At 41.7% G+C, this 11,828-nt stretch overlaps 1 protein-coding gene and 1 pseudogene across 3 annotated transcripts in view; both read right to left on the bottom strand.

The window, feature by feature from the left end:
* Nucleotides 1–4,085: 4,085 nt before the first annotated feature.
* On the bottom strand, nt 4,086–10,034 carry LOC134089159 (tripartite motif-containing protein 16-like protein; annotated as a pseudogene).
* A 1,492-nt stretch (nt 10,035–11,526) lies between these two features.
* The window catches only part of LOC134089157 (tripartite motif-containing protein 16-like), a 16,620-nt gene continuing 16,318 nt past the window's right edge, over nt 11,527–11,828 (bottom strand). For 2 of the 3 annotated variants that reach the window (XM_062543499.1, XM_062543498.1), the window contains exon 8: nt 11,527–11,828. This exon is cut by the window's right edge and continues 823 nt beyond it. The gene's annotated coding sequence lies outside the window, so the exon portion shown is untranslated. The other variant, XM_062543501.1, reaches the window with a different exon arrangement.

Here is an 11,828-nt window from a genome sequence, read left to right as displayed (position 1 = left end):
CTGACTACCACCCAACAAAAACTATCCCCAAAACTCCTCACATCACATGTGATGTGATGTGAGGAGACTTACTGTATATTTTGTCATGTAGATTTATTGATTTGCTTTTTATTTAGTTATGTTTATTTTATATTTATATTTATATTTATATTTATACTTTCATTTTCCTGTTTACATTGTATTGTATGTTGTGTGTGGTGTCTTAAGCTGCTGGGACCTTGAATTTCCCCTTGGGGATCAATAAAGTATCTATCTATCTATCTATCTATCTATCTATTGGGGGATAGTTGATGTTATGCCCCCCTGTGTGACTGACTGTGTCCCCCTGTCTCCCCTTTTCCTCTCAGTGCACAGGCAAGGGGGGCTTTCAGCACAAGGGTGTTATGATAGTTTGAACGCTGTACACAGCGGTGTGCTGTGTTCCCAATACAAGAGAAAGTACGCCAGCGTTCCAGCATAACTTCACTGATGATTGAACAGCACAACTAACAGCATCTGGTTTTTATAATAGGCTACTGGTTGCCAGCTAGTGGTGATGTGATTCCCTGATATGCTGCACAGCTCTCAGTAAGCTTTCCAGCAGCTCTTTTTATGGTTCGAGGCTTTGTGGTACAACGGTCCATGGTATTTCCATGGACTTGAGGCCACATTACCACCTTGACTGCACATTACTTTTTCTGATAACCGAACGCTGTGTCATCCATTATCCCTAACTTGACATCAATCACAAGCGCTAACCTACAGCCCTACCACCATCAGTCTGTTAGGAACATACAATAGCACTATTGCATAAAAGAAACCATCAGACGTTTCATTTTATTCCAAATCCAGAATTTTGTTTGCACGGTTGTCAGTCAAGGTTGTTCAGCAAAGCATCAACATGTACGACAGGCTGGGTACAATCTCATGAAGATTTACATTACAAACTAAAAAAACAGCAGACCTCCGCCTGTATTGTTATTCCTGGGTTGTCATATCTATGAAACTAACCTATTCATATCGCCACCACATGGCCATACCATGCCATTACACCGCCAAGCGAAAAACATAACCGCCTCCTGAATCCAGGCGGTGATACGGATCACTCCTAAAATGTAATAGTTTCTTTCATGGGTCATTTCAGATCTTCCCTGAAGATGTCAGCGAAATCCATCCATCACTTTTTGAGTTATCTTGCTAACAAACAGACAAACAAACAAACCCTGATGAAAACATAACCTCCTTGGCAGAGGTAAATATACAGTAGTCTCATCCAGATGTTAAGATATAACCTCATTAGCATCATAGCACAGATCATAGTGCACATGTAGTGATCTCATCAAGGCATTTCTCCCCCAATAGCTCATGTGTGGTGTGCTGATGTGGGTGTGTGTGTGTCAGCACAGCAAAGGTCCAGAGGTGCAGATGGTCGCTGTGGTCCAGATGTGTGTGAAAGGCTTCAGACTGAGGTCCTCAAGATCAGAGATTCATGGGTCCGCTGCAGTCAGAGCCATATGTGTGTGGTGTTTAATACGTGAGGTGTTGAGATATGGTGTGTTTTTATAGGCGTGTGTGTGTGTGTGTGTGTGTGTGTGTGTGTGTGTGTGTGTGTGTGTGTGTGTGTGTGTGCGTGCGTGCGTGCGTGCGTGCGTGCGTGCGTGCGTGCGTGTGTGCGTGCGTGCGTGTGTGTGTGTGTGGATGTACTGTAGAGGATAGTTACTGATGATGTAACAAAGGTCAGGAGTGGCTGGGGACAAACAAAATTTGTAGTAATCAAGGTACAACTCAACTTAGACATCATTTCAAAAAGCATTAATATGTGGCAACAGAGGTACAGTGTACAGTATGTGTGTGTGTTTGTGTGTGTGTGTGTGTGTGTGTGTGTGTGTGTGTGTGTGTGTGTGTGTGTGTGTGTGTGTGCGTGCTCGAGTGTGTGTGTTTCACTTGTGTTTCCTGCATTTGATCCAGTGCCGGTTCAGCCCTCCATGGGGCTCTAACTATTTTTTACAGTCTATGGGCTCTAAGCAAAATCCTGCTAAGGGGCCCTCCACCTGGGCCAAAATGTAACATTTTTTTTTACAGTCGCACCTGATACCTCAGTGTTCCCAATTCAATCATCCCACCCCATCTTGTCAACAAAAGTTACCAAATATAGTGTTTTGCCCATAAAGCACTAGGAGAAAGAAAATAATTGTAAAAATAATTGAAAGAAAAATAATTGTATGTGATTGAATCACCTTCACAGCTATAAAAGCAGTTTTAGGGTCTGGGCTGCTTGATTGTGCTAGTAGCCTACTCACTGAGGCTGACCTGTGTCTGTCAAAGACATAGGCTACTGAACTGGCTTCCCCTGATTCCCTTCAATATTTGTTTTTTCAAACATAGACTATTTAAATAATCATGTTAATACTTCATATAGGCCCTACCCTAGGCCTAATTCACGATGTGCATCTATTGTCCAGTATGCAGCACAGAAAATCAAAGTTAATCCATTAGGCTACTTTCCATTTTGCATGTTAAGTAAGAAGGCTATCTAAACCAAAGAAAGCTTGACTGATATTGTAAAACAGTAAAAGCATTTACTTGTTTTAAAAATGTATGGGAAGAGTGAAATCACAGATTAGGGTAGCCTACTTTCATCTTGAGCACACACGTTATGAACGTATTTAAGATACGGTTAGTAGGCTATTAGGATACCTCCACCTTCATTGGTGTTGCAAGATAACTCCAAACGTTATGGAAGGATTTCGAATTCAGGAAAGGTCTGAAATGACTCAAGGAAGGATTACATTTTGGGAGTAATGCGCACTTGGGCTGAGGTCTGCGCTCTTGGAGTGCTTATAATTTATTTATTTATTTCAAAATGTAGCCAGTCGCCGCGGCATTCAAAAAAACGCAAATTGTGATTATATTTCACAACTTTTGCAAAGTAGATTACTCTGACTAGGAAAGGCTAGCAAGCAAGCCACAGACAGATCAGGGGATTCACTGCCCTGTTAGGCCAGCAACACACGCATCAGAGATGCAAACAAATGGATCAATTTGGCTACTCAGATTATTTGTTGACATTAAACCGAGGAACGAACACAAGTTTACCCGACTGCTGTTCCCGCTGTTCATTCTCGTAACGTTTCTTCCTCTGTTTGTAATTCGGTTTCATGATGATTGTCGCTATAATAACTGTACAGTAGCCTACCTATCGCTTGACTCAGGGGAGACGGGGGAGGGGGCCTTCATTAACTTGCGGGGCCCTACGCAACTTGCGTTGTGTGCGTATAGGGAGAACCGGGCCTGATTTGATCCATTTTATTTGGGGGCCTGCAGAAATATTCACCTGGTTCTTGTATGTGTGGAGGTCACAGATGTAGCTGCTGATCAGAAGTGGAACTCAGGGTATGTGAGTGAATGCAGAAAAAGGGCTTGGGGGTCCAGAGATGAAGGAATGGCCTCAGTCTGATGTTCTTCAGACCAAAGAACCTCACCCTGCTGTCAATAATACAATGCACAACATACATACAGTACATAATACAATACAACAATACATGTGTGATGCTTTAGCACGTTTTATGATGAGATGTGATCTGTGAATGTATGTGTGTGTGTGTGTGTGTGTGTGTGTGTGTGTTTGTAGATTTTGTCTGTGCGTGAGTCACAATAACTTCACAGCTGAACGTGGATTTATCCAAAACACGGGGTAAAGTGAACGTAGTCTGGACTCTGTGCAGGAGGGTCAGAGATGCTGTAGAAGGCCAGAGTTCCTTAGCCTGACTCTCGCCAGATCCTTGTAGTTCCGCCATGCTCCACCAGAGGAGTTTCGCTGAGCTCCACACAAGGGTCTGGGATTGAGGGCAATGGAAACTCCTTCAAGGGAGCAAAAAATATTGAACCGATCTGTCCATTACTGTGCCTGATCTTACCTTTTGATTGCAGCTTCACACACACACACACACACACGTGTGTGCAGCATGTATGTCTGAACCCCAGACCAACTGTTTTATTCATAACACTAAATGATCTGACAAATACAAATGAATAATGGACTTGATTATATGACATACAAAGATAACATATCCTCCATGAACAGTAGTGATCATGTATGCGTTTTATTTAAAAACAAAATGTATATGTAACATTCACCATAAGACCCAGGACATACAGTATCATGCATTTTGCCAGTTATGAAGATTGGGACAGAGACTTGGTCAGTCAAGTTGCATTACTAATTGTACATATCATCATACATCATATATATTTTTAATATCTTGAGAAGAAACTTGTACATATTTACTTCTAGTCATCTCAACCTAATAAGCTTCATATTTAACCTACGATCAGTTACATGTCCAATCACAGCGTGACTAAAGGCCTGAAATGGGGGAGGGGAAGGAGGGTTAAGGGGAGCAGGAGGAAGGGGAAATGGATTGTGGGAGAGGATCAGAGGTGATGAAATATCATTACAACATATGTGTGTGTGGAGATGTGATACCAGCATCTATCTGTATCTGAGGTCACAACAGCTTCACTGATGATCTAGGATCTATACACGTAAACCCAGGGTAGAGTGTGTGAGTGAATGTAGTCTGGACTCTGTGCATGAGGGTCATTGTGTCAGTGATGCTATAGAAGGCCAGAGTTCCTGCCCTGTGATCCACATACACTCCTATTCTGGAGCCAGCCACTAGAGTGAGTTTAGTCTCTTTATTATTGTGCCTGAAAGAGAAACTGGAGCTGGAAAGTTTCAGCCTCCAGGACTGATTATTGCAACCAAACCCACACTCAGCACCCCCTCCTTTCCTGTTGATACTTTTATATGAGACTGCTATATGAACCCCCCTACTCCACTCCACCTCCCAGTAGCAGCGTCCAGACACACCCTCTCTACACAGCACCTGATGATACCCATCAAATCTCTCTGGATGATCAGGATATGACTGGAGCTCAGCTCTCCACTCCACCTTCCTGTTCCCATCAGACAGATGGAGTTTACCGTGTGCTGTGTTTGGATCCAGTGTGAAGTGACAGGAGTCTGATGGAGAAGAGAAAACAGGATGAACTTAAGACTTGTGTTTGAGTATGACACAGTTTGTGTGTGTGCTTGTGTGTATATGCATGTTTATTTGTGTGACTGCATACATTAGTGTGTGTGTGTATCTGTACTTATGTAGGTGTGTGTGTGTGTGTGTGTGTGTGTGTAGTGCTGCCACTAACGACTAATTTTCTAACGATTAATCTTTCGACTAATTTTTCGATTAGTCAACTAATCTAAACGACTATTTTTCTTTAAAAAAATCAAGTTTTTGTTATTTTGTTGTGTCCATTTAATTTTTAACTCAACTGAAGGGCCAAAACATGACATATAGCCATAGATATAGATATGCTCATATCAATATCAGCCTACTTTTGTAGAGTTAATAACAGAATGAATAACATTACAGCCGTTAGAGACGGGAGACCAAAAATAAATAGGGGGTCAATAGCGAAACGATTAGTCGACTAAAAAAAATGGCATCGACTAATTTTCATAATCGATTAGTTCGATTATGTCGATTAATCGCGGCAGCACTATGTGTGTGTGTGTGCGTGCGTGTGTGGGGGCGTGGTTCTGTATCAAACTTACATTGCAAGAGCTTCTCTCTGGTTACTGGTTCTGGAAAAACAGCCTGGACATCAGACACTGAAACAGACGGCACTTTATAGCACGTAACTATTCTCAATTCTCAAACTCTGGGGCCTCATCACCAAAGATCATAGAGCGTATAGCGTAGCGCTCTATCGCAAAAATAAAAAAAAAGCTTCCAGCTGCTTTTTGGAACAAGAACGCTGGCAGATGTTTTTTTTTCAAACTGAAAAAGCAGTCTGGATAACTTATTTTCTCAGAAAAAGATGCTACAGTATGTCTGAACGTACCCTTAGGTTGTTAGAATCAGGAAAGACTTACTGTATGGTGGCAGCACCTCCTTCCTGTCTGTGCTCCTCACTGGGATTTCAGGATCAGTATCTGGGAACCAACACAGAGACACTCATACACCCAGGATCAACACAACAAAGCAGCCCATCTTATCTTGCATGTATATTATTTTACGCATGCTCTACCTTTTGGAAAATGTTTTACATTTGTGACAGGCCTGTTAGCTCTGGAGGGAAGCTAATGCAACTTATTGATGACAGACTCACATTCTGAAGACTTGATGATCTCAATATGTGCCACTGTTGAGAGACACAGAACATACAGAGTCAAATGAATCCATGACTATTAGAACATAACAGTGTGTAATAAAAATAGTTTGTCCAACCTGCTGCAGATATCTTGGCCACTTCCTGCTTGAAGATGCCACCCAGTTTCTCCTCCAACTCCACCTTCAGTGAAGAGACCAACGCAACACCAGCCTCAAAAGAGAAAGTTTGGTTGAAGGTCATGCTGGGTAAGTCTTTAGAGTGAGGAAGGTCTTGGAATGATGACATATTCTACAGAGAAACATATAAAAGTTAAGTGTTTATTATAAATGCCATGCTAGTTGGAACTATACTGCACCAGTGGCTCACACAACATTGCAGAGAGAAACACAGAGAAGGTGAGACATGACACCTGACTATTTAGTCAGAGCTGGTTCCCCAAAGGCTGCAGACAAAATGAGTTAAATCGGTCTGTTTGGTGTGTGTAGTGTGTAACAGATATCCCAAACCAAAAAAAGTCATTTGAGGTATCCTGAAGGACTTTTTGTGTTGTCTGATGTGCAATGGGTCTTATATTTTTATATATTTTGGGGCCTCTGTCTTGATCTCCTGTTCCTAGATACACTAAACTTCTTGGTTCCAGAGAAAAGAGTTAAAAACCCGCTCACACCAAAAACTGATTGGTTGATTTAGCAAAACAGACCAATCAGGATGCTCTCTGTCTTGCTCGCGATTTGGAGCACAGTCTCTGTCTCGCGTGTGCGCACTTGCTATCTCGCTCACTCTAAATTCTAGAGGTTTTTCTATTTTGTGGGCATGAGGGAGCCTCTATCAATAATATGCAGGAGACTCCAGGAACTTCCAGGAGACTTGGGATGCCTGTATTAAGCATTAGTGTGTTAAGTGTGTTACATGTTATATAGCCTATACTATATAGGTACAATCCATTTGTTATCATACATCATACAGATTTGTTTCTTGATCACATATCACATCACACAGCTCACTAAGATATTTTTTCACACAGTGTTACATACTGTACATCTATGTCATATACATTATTTCATATAGGAAGCTGTGAACTCAAACTCTGACAGGCTACCTGAATGCTCAGTCCCGTGTTTCCCCCAAAGGCATGTAAATGCAACTGTATGAAACTCAATACAATCTATTTGTTACCTCATCACACATCATACAGCTCACATACAGATTTATATATTCCACACTGTTGGTGTTTGGACATACAGTATGTCACATATTTCACAGAGAGCTATCAGCACAATACTTTGTCTTGTTCTTTATATGTAATTTCAGTTTCAGGAGGGCAGTCAATGTTACCTTGAGGAAATGGATGTGATCCTCTGTGTGTGAAAGCTGCTCCAGTTCAGCATCTCTCCTCTTCAGCTCAGCAATCTCCTGCTCCAGTCTCTTCAGGAGTCCTTCAGCCCGACTCACCTCAGCCTTCTCCTGAGCTCTGATCAGCTCTGTCACCTCAGAGCGCCTTCTCTCAATGGAGCGGATCATCTCAGTGAAGATCCTCTCACTGTCCTCCACTGCTGTCTGTGCAGAGCTCTGTTAGGAGACACACAAAGAGGAGGGCAGGAGACACACAGAGGGAGGTGAAGCTCAAAGTGTTTCATGGTGTCAGTGGTTCTCTGTGTGCTGTAGAGATGGCAGTAGAGGCTCAGCATACTCATATATAATATAACAGTAATACTACTTTACTAATAATTTTTGTATTGCATGTGTGCCCGCTATTCATTTTGATTTCAGCATGTGCCTCAATTTCACAATGACTACGGTACGGGGCTTGTTCTAAAAAATGATCTCAGATCTGCTAACAGCACATAACTGTAATAATTATGATAACATTTGTAGAGCTGTTATTATTCCTTATGGATTCAGCTTACTTATCATTAAGCAACGGTATAAAAAGGGAGAATGTTCTGACAAACTACCGTATACCTGTGTGTGTGTGTGTGTGTGTGTGTGTGTGTGTGTGTGTGTGTGTGTGTGTGTGTGTTTGTCATTGGCATATCATCACAGCTGCAATAATGGCAATAACTTTGATAGCTGAAATCTCCATCAGTCACCTATAGTTCTCTCAGTACTCACCTTGAGAGTCTCCACAGCCTTCCTCAGCTCCTGCAGCTCCTTCTCTCTCTCCTGGATTCTCTGCTGGAATCTCCTCTGGGTCTTCCCCAACTGCGTCTGTTTATGGAAACAGACATACACTTCACCATCAGCTCCATTACAAATACCCATAAATCCATGTCAGTAAGTACCCTGGAAATCCAGAGTTCTAGCGAGAGCACACTTTGAATTCTGTCTTCAAGATACTCTGGTAATGAGGAATGATGCATGTTACTTCTACCCCTTGCATTGCGGAGACCAATCAAATCGATGTATCCGATATAGACGGGCCAGTGGCGAGCTAAACTGATGACAAGAGCGCTGCAATGTTCAAAGTCAGTTAACATTGGTCGTAGTGCTATCCAATTGCGTCAAAGTCTGGAATCAGTCAGAGTAAACATTTGTCGTAGTGTTACCCAATTGCGTGCAGTGAGATTTTCACATGCATGCTTGGTGCCACCCCTTGAATTGGGCCATTATTCTTGGCCAGACCCTTAATCTAAAAGATTAGCAGGGTCTGGATTTTCCAGGCTAGTCAGTAAAACCGCTGACAGTGAACTTTACACTATAACTCAGTACCTATAAAAGCATTATAGGCCTACACAAAACATACTGTACTGTATGACTGATTTCATACAACACTGGATCTTGCACTGGCAGATATTCATTTCCTGGTTCTTATCATCTCAAGAAGTCACTACAAAATATTTGACTACTGTACACATACAGAATATATGTAATATACAGACTACGGTACGGTGTATATATATAGCACACTATACTAACTCCAGTACTCAGAATGATAGATTTTACAACATTTTGCATCTGCTATGATTTCCTGGTTTGTGAGTTATCTTCTGAAAAGAATCTAAAGAAAATCAGCCATGTTCTTGTTCTTCTTAATGTTCTTGTTATTACACAGCCATTCAAAGCACTGAGAATTCCAAACTGAGAATAACAGCTTTTTTGTTTCACACTGTGTTTTATCACTGTAAAATCCTCAAGAAATATTGGAATAAGTCAATGAGATTTTAATAGATTTATCGGAGGATATGGCATTTTATACCACCTTTTCAAATCAAATTGAAATAAAAAAAATAAAAAAAATAAAAATAAAGACACAAGTGTACTGTAGCTCCAGTACTCACCTGTTTGTTGTTCATTTCTTCTGCAGCTGTGACTGTGTCATGGCCTTTATGATCATCCATCACACACAGATAGCAGATACAACTCTGATCAGTACGACAGAATATTTCAAACACCTTGTTATGATGGGTGCATATCATCTCCTGTAGTTGGCCTGTGGCATCAATCACTGAATGCTTTCTTGGGGTTGCTTCATTGTGAACTTTGAAGTGACTTTCACAGTAAGACACCAGACACTCCAAACAGGACTTCACAGCTCTGCATTTTTTTCCAGTGCAGACATCACACTCCACATCTCCAGGTCCAGCATAATTGTGAGTAGTAGCTTGGATTCTGGTCTTCCTAAATTTCTCCACCATTTCAGCAATCAGAGGGTTTTTGTAGAGGACAGGTCTGGGAGTGAAGGTGTGTTTGCACAGGGGGCAGCTGTACTGTAGACTCCTTTCTGATCCTCCTGATCCCAGCAGCCCTTAATGCACCTCATACAGAAGTTATGTCCACAGGGAATAGTCACTGGATCCTTCAGCTGCTCCAGACACACTGGACATGTGAAAGACTCTTCCTCCTGAGAAATAGCCTTCGCCATTTTCTAGCTCTCAACACTAGGCACACACTCTGAGAAGCTGCAGCAGAGTGAAAGTTGAGTTTGGTTTGGTTCTGTTTTGCTTCATCAGAACTCTCACAAGGAGGACAGGTAGGGCAGGGTGGGGATGAGGAAGTAGCCTATCAGATACCTCTGTGTCTCAATGAGAGACTGGAAAAGCTGGTTGGAACAGATTGATATCTAGAGCATGACCAGAAGTGGACGCAACACACTGCGATCATGTGTAATTATAAGATACAATCTGAGGACAGTGGTAGGTGAGTCTCAGTGGTCAGTCATTTTGTATCAGGAGTCTTGAGTGTCTGCAGTTCGGATCAGTGTGGAGTGTTAAGAGCCATCTGGTGTTAAAGCACCACAGGTCTGTGGTCATCCAGTAATGATCAGTCAGCCCAGAGAGATTCAGACACAGCTCTTGTGAGGGTGTAGAGATATGAGAACAGCACTCGTGCATCGTGATAAAAGCCATATCTCAGCATGCCTGAGATGGCTGACTTTTCACACACTGTAAGGGAGTAGTCAATCAGATACCTGTGTGTGTGTGTGTGTGTGCGTGTGTGTGTGTGTGTGTGTGTGTGTGTGTGTGTGTGTCTTTGTAACCCTTGTAATATATACATATTTTTGTTACTCAGCCATTGTTCCCAGTTCTGGTGGACCCACCACATTATTAGGCTTTTAAATCAATACAGCCATGAACAATTTCATTTGAAAAAAAAATAAATAAATAACAGATGTCTACTTTAGCTCAGCCCACTGATATAGACATACTGTAATTTAGAGTTCATATTTGCCATTGCATTTACCCCTGTGAGATCACATATATGATTAGATGAGCATTTTCTTTTTTGTGAGGAAATTCAATTACATAAAAAAATTGACACAAGGTTTTTCATCATTACAGTATACAGGTAGCACCTACAGTTTTCACCCTCGGGTCCAGCACACTCGAACACCTCATGTGTAATAGTAATGTGTAGGGGTCATGTACCATGTGCAGTCATCGAAAATAAATTATTTTTATGTTGAGATTAATATATTGTGAAGATGTTGATGATACTGTATCGTGACATCCCACCCCTCCCACATACATCTGCGACCCCTATGCAACATCAGCATCCTTTACAGTTTCATGGTGGAATATTGGGGCCCTTCATCCCAGCATGTCCATAGTTTTGCACACACACTGGGGCAGCATTCATAATGAGGGATCTTCTTCTGGTGATCACTGTGGGATCTGTGTGTTATAAAAGGCCGTCAACAGGCTGGGGGACGACTACACACACAGCTGATCTCTAGCTCTTCCGTGGACACCCCAGTGCCATCCCTGTAGATGGTCACTACAACACTGCAGCTGATCCACTACAACTTGGCTCAGTGACCACCATGCAATGTGCCAAGGTAGCAAAATGGACTTTATTTGTGCTTTAATACATACTGTACTGTAATTCCATAAGTGACCTTGAAACAGACTGACAGCTGACATCAGAACACTTCACAAGATAAAAATAAATATTGCAAGTGAGGCATTTCAAATCCTGGCCAATTAAATGCACAATTTGGAAGAACACAAGAATTTCAGTTTATTTGTTTTTTGGAAGAAGAGCACCATGATGGCACTCTGTCATATAATCTCAGTTTTCACCAAGTTCATGCTTTATTAGCCTACATGTTTATTCAGAAATAACTGCTACAGGAACAACCACCTGTGATTTGAATTATTTCATTAAAAAAGTGAGTTTAGGAGGGAGAGGAAATGGATTGTGGGAGAGGATCAGAGGGGGTGAAACACTGAAAT

Source organism: Sardina pilchardus, chromosome 8 (genome assembly GCF_963854185.1).
Source record: "Sardina pilchardus chromosome 8, fSarPil1.1, whole genome shotgun sequence".
Classification (NCBI taxonomy): domain Eukaryota; kingdom Metazoa; phylum Chordata; class Actinopteri; order Clupeiformes; family Clupeidae; genus Sardina; species Sardina pilchardus.
This window is presented reverse-complemented; position numbering and strand designations above follow the sequence as displayed.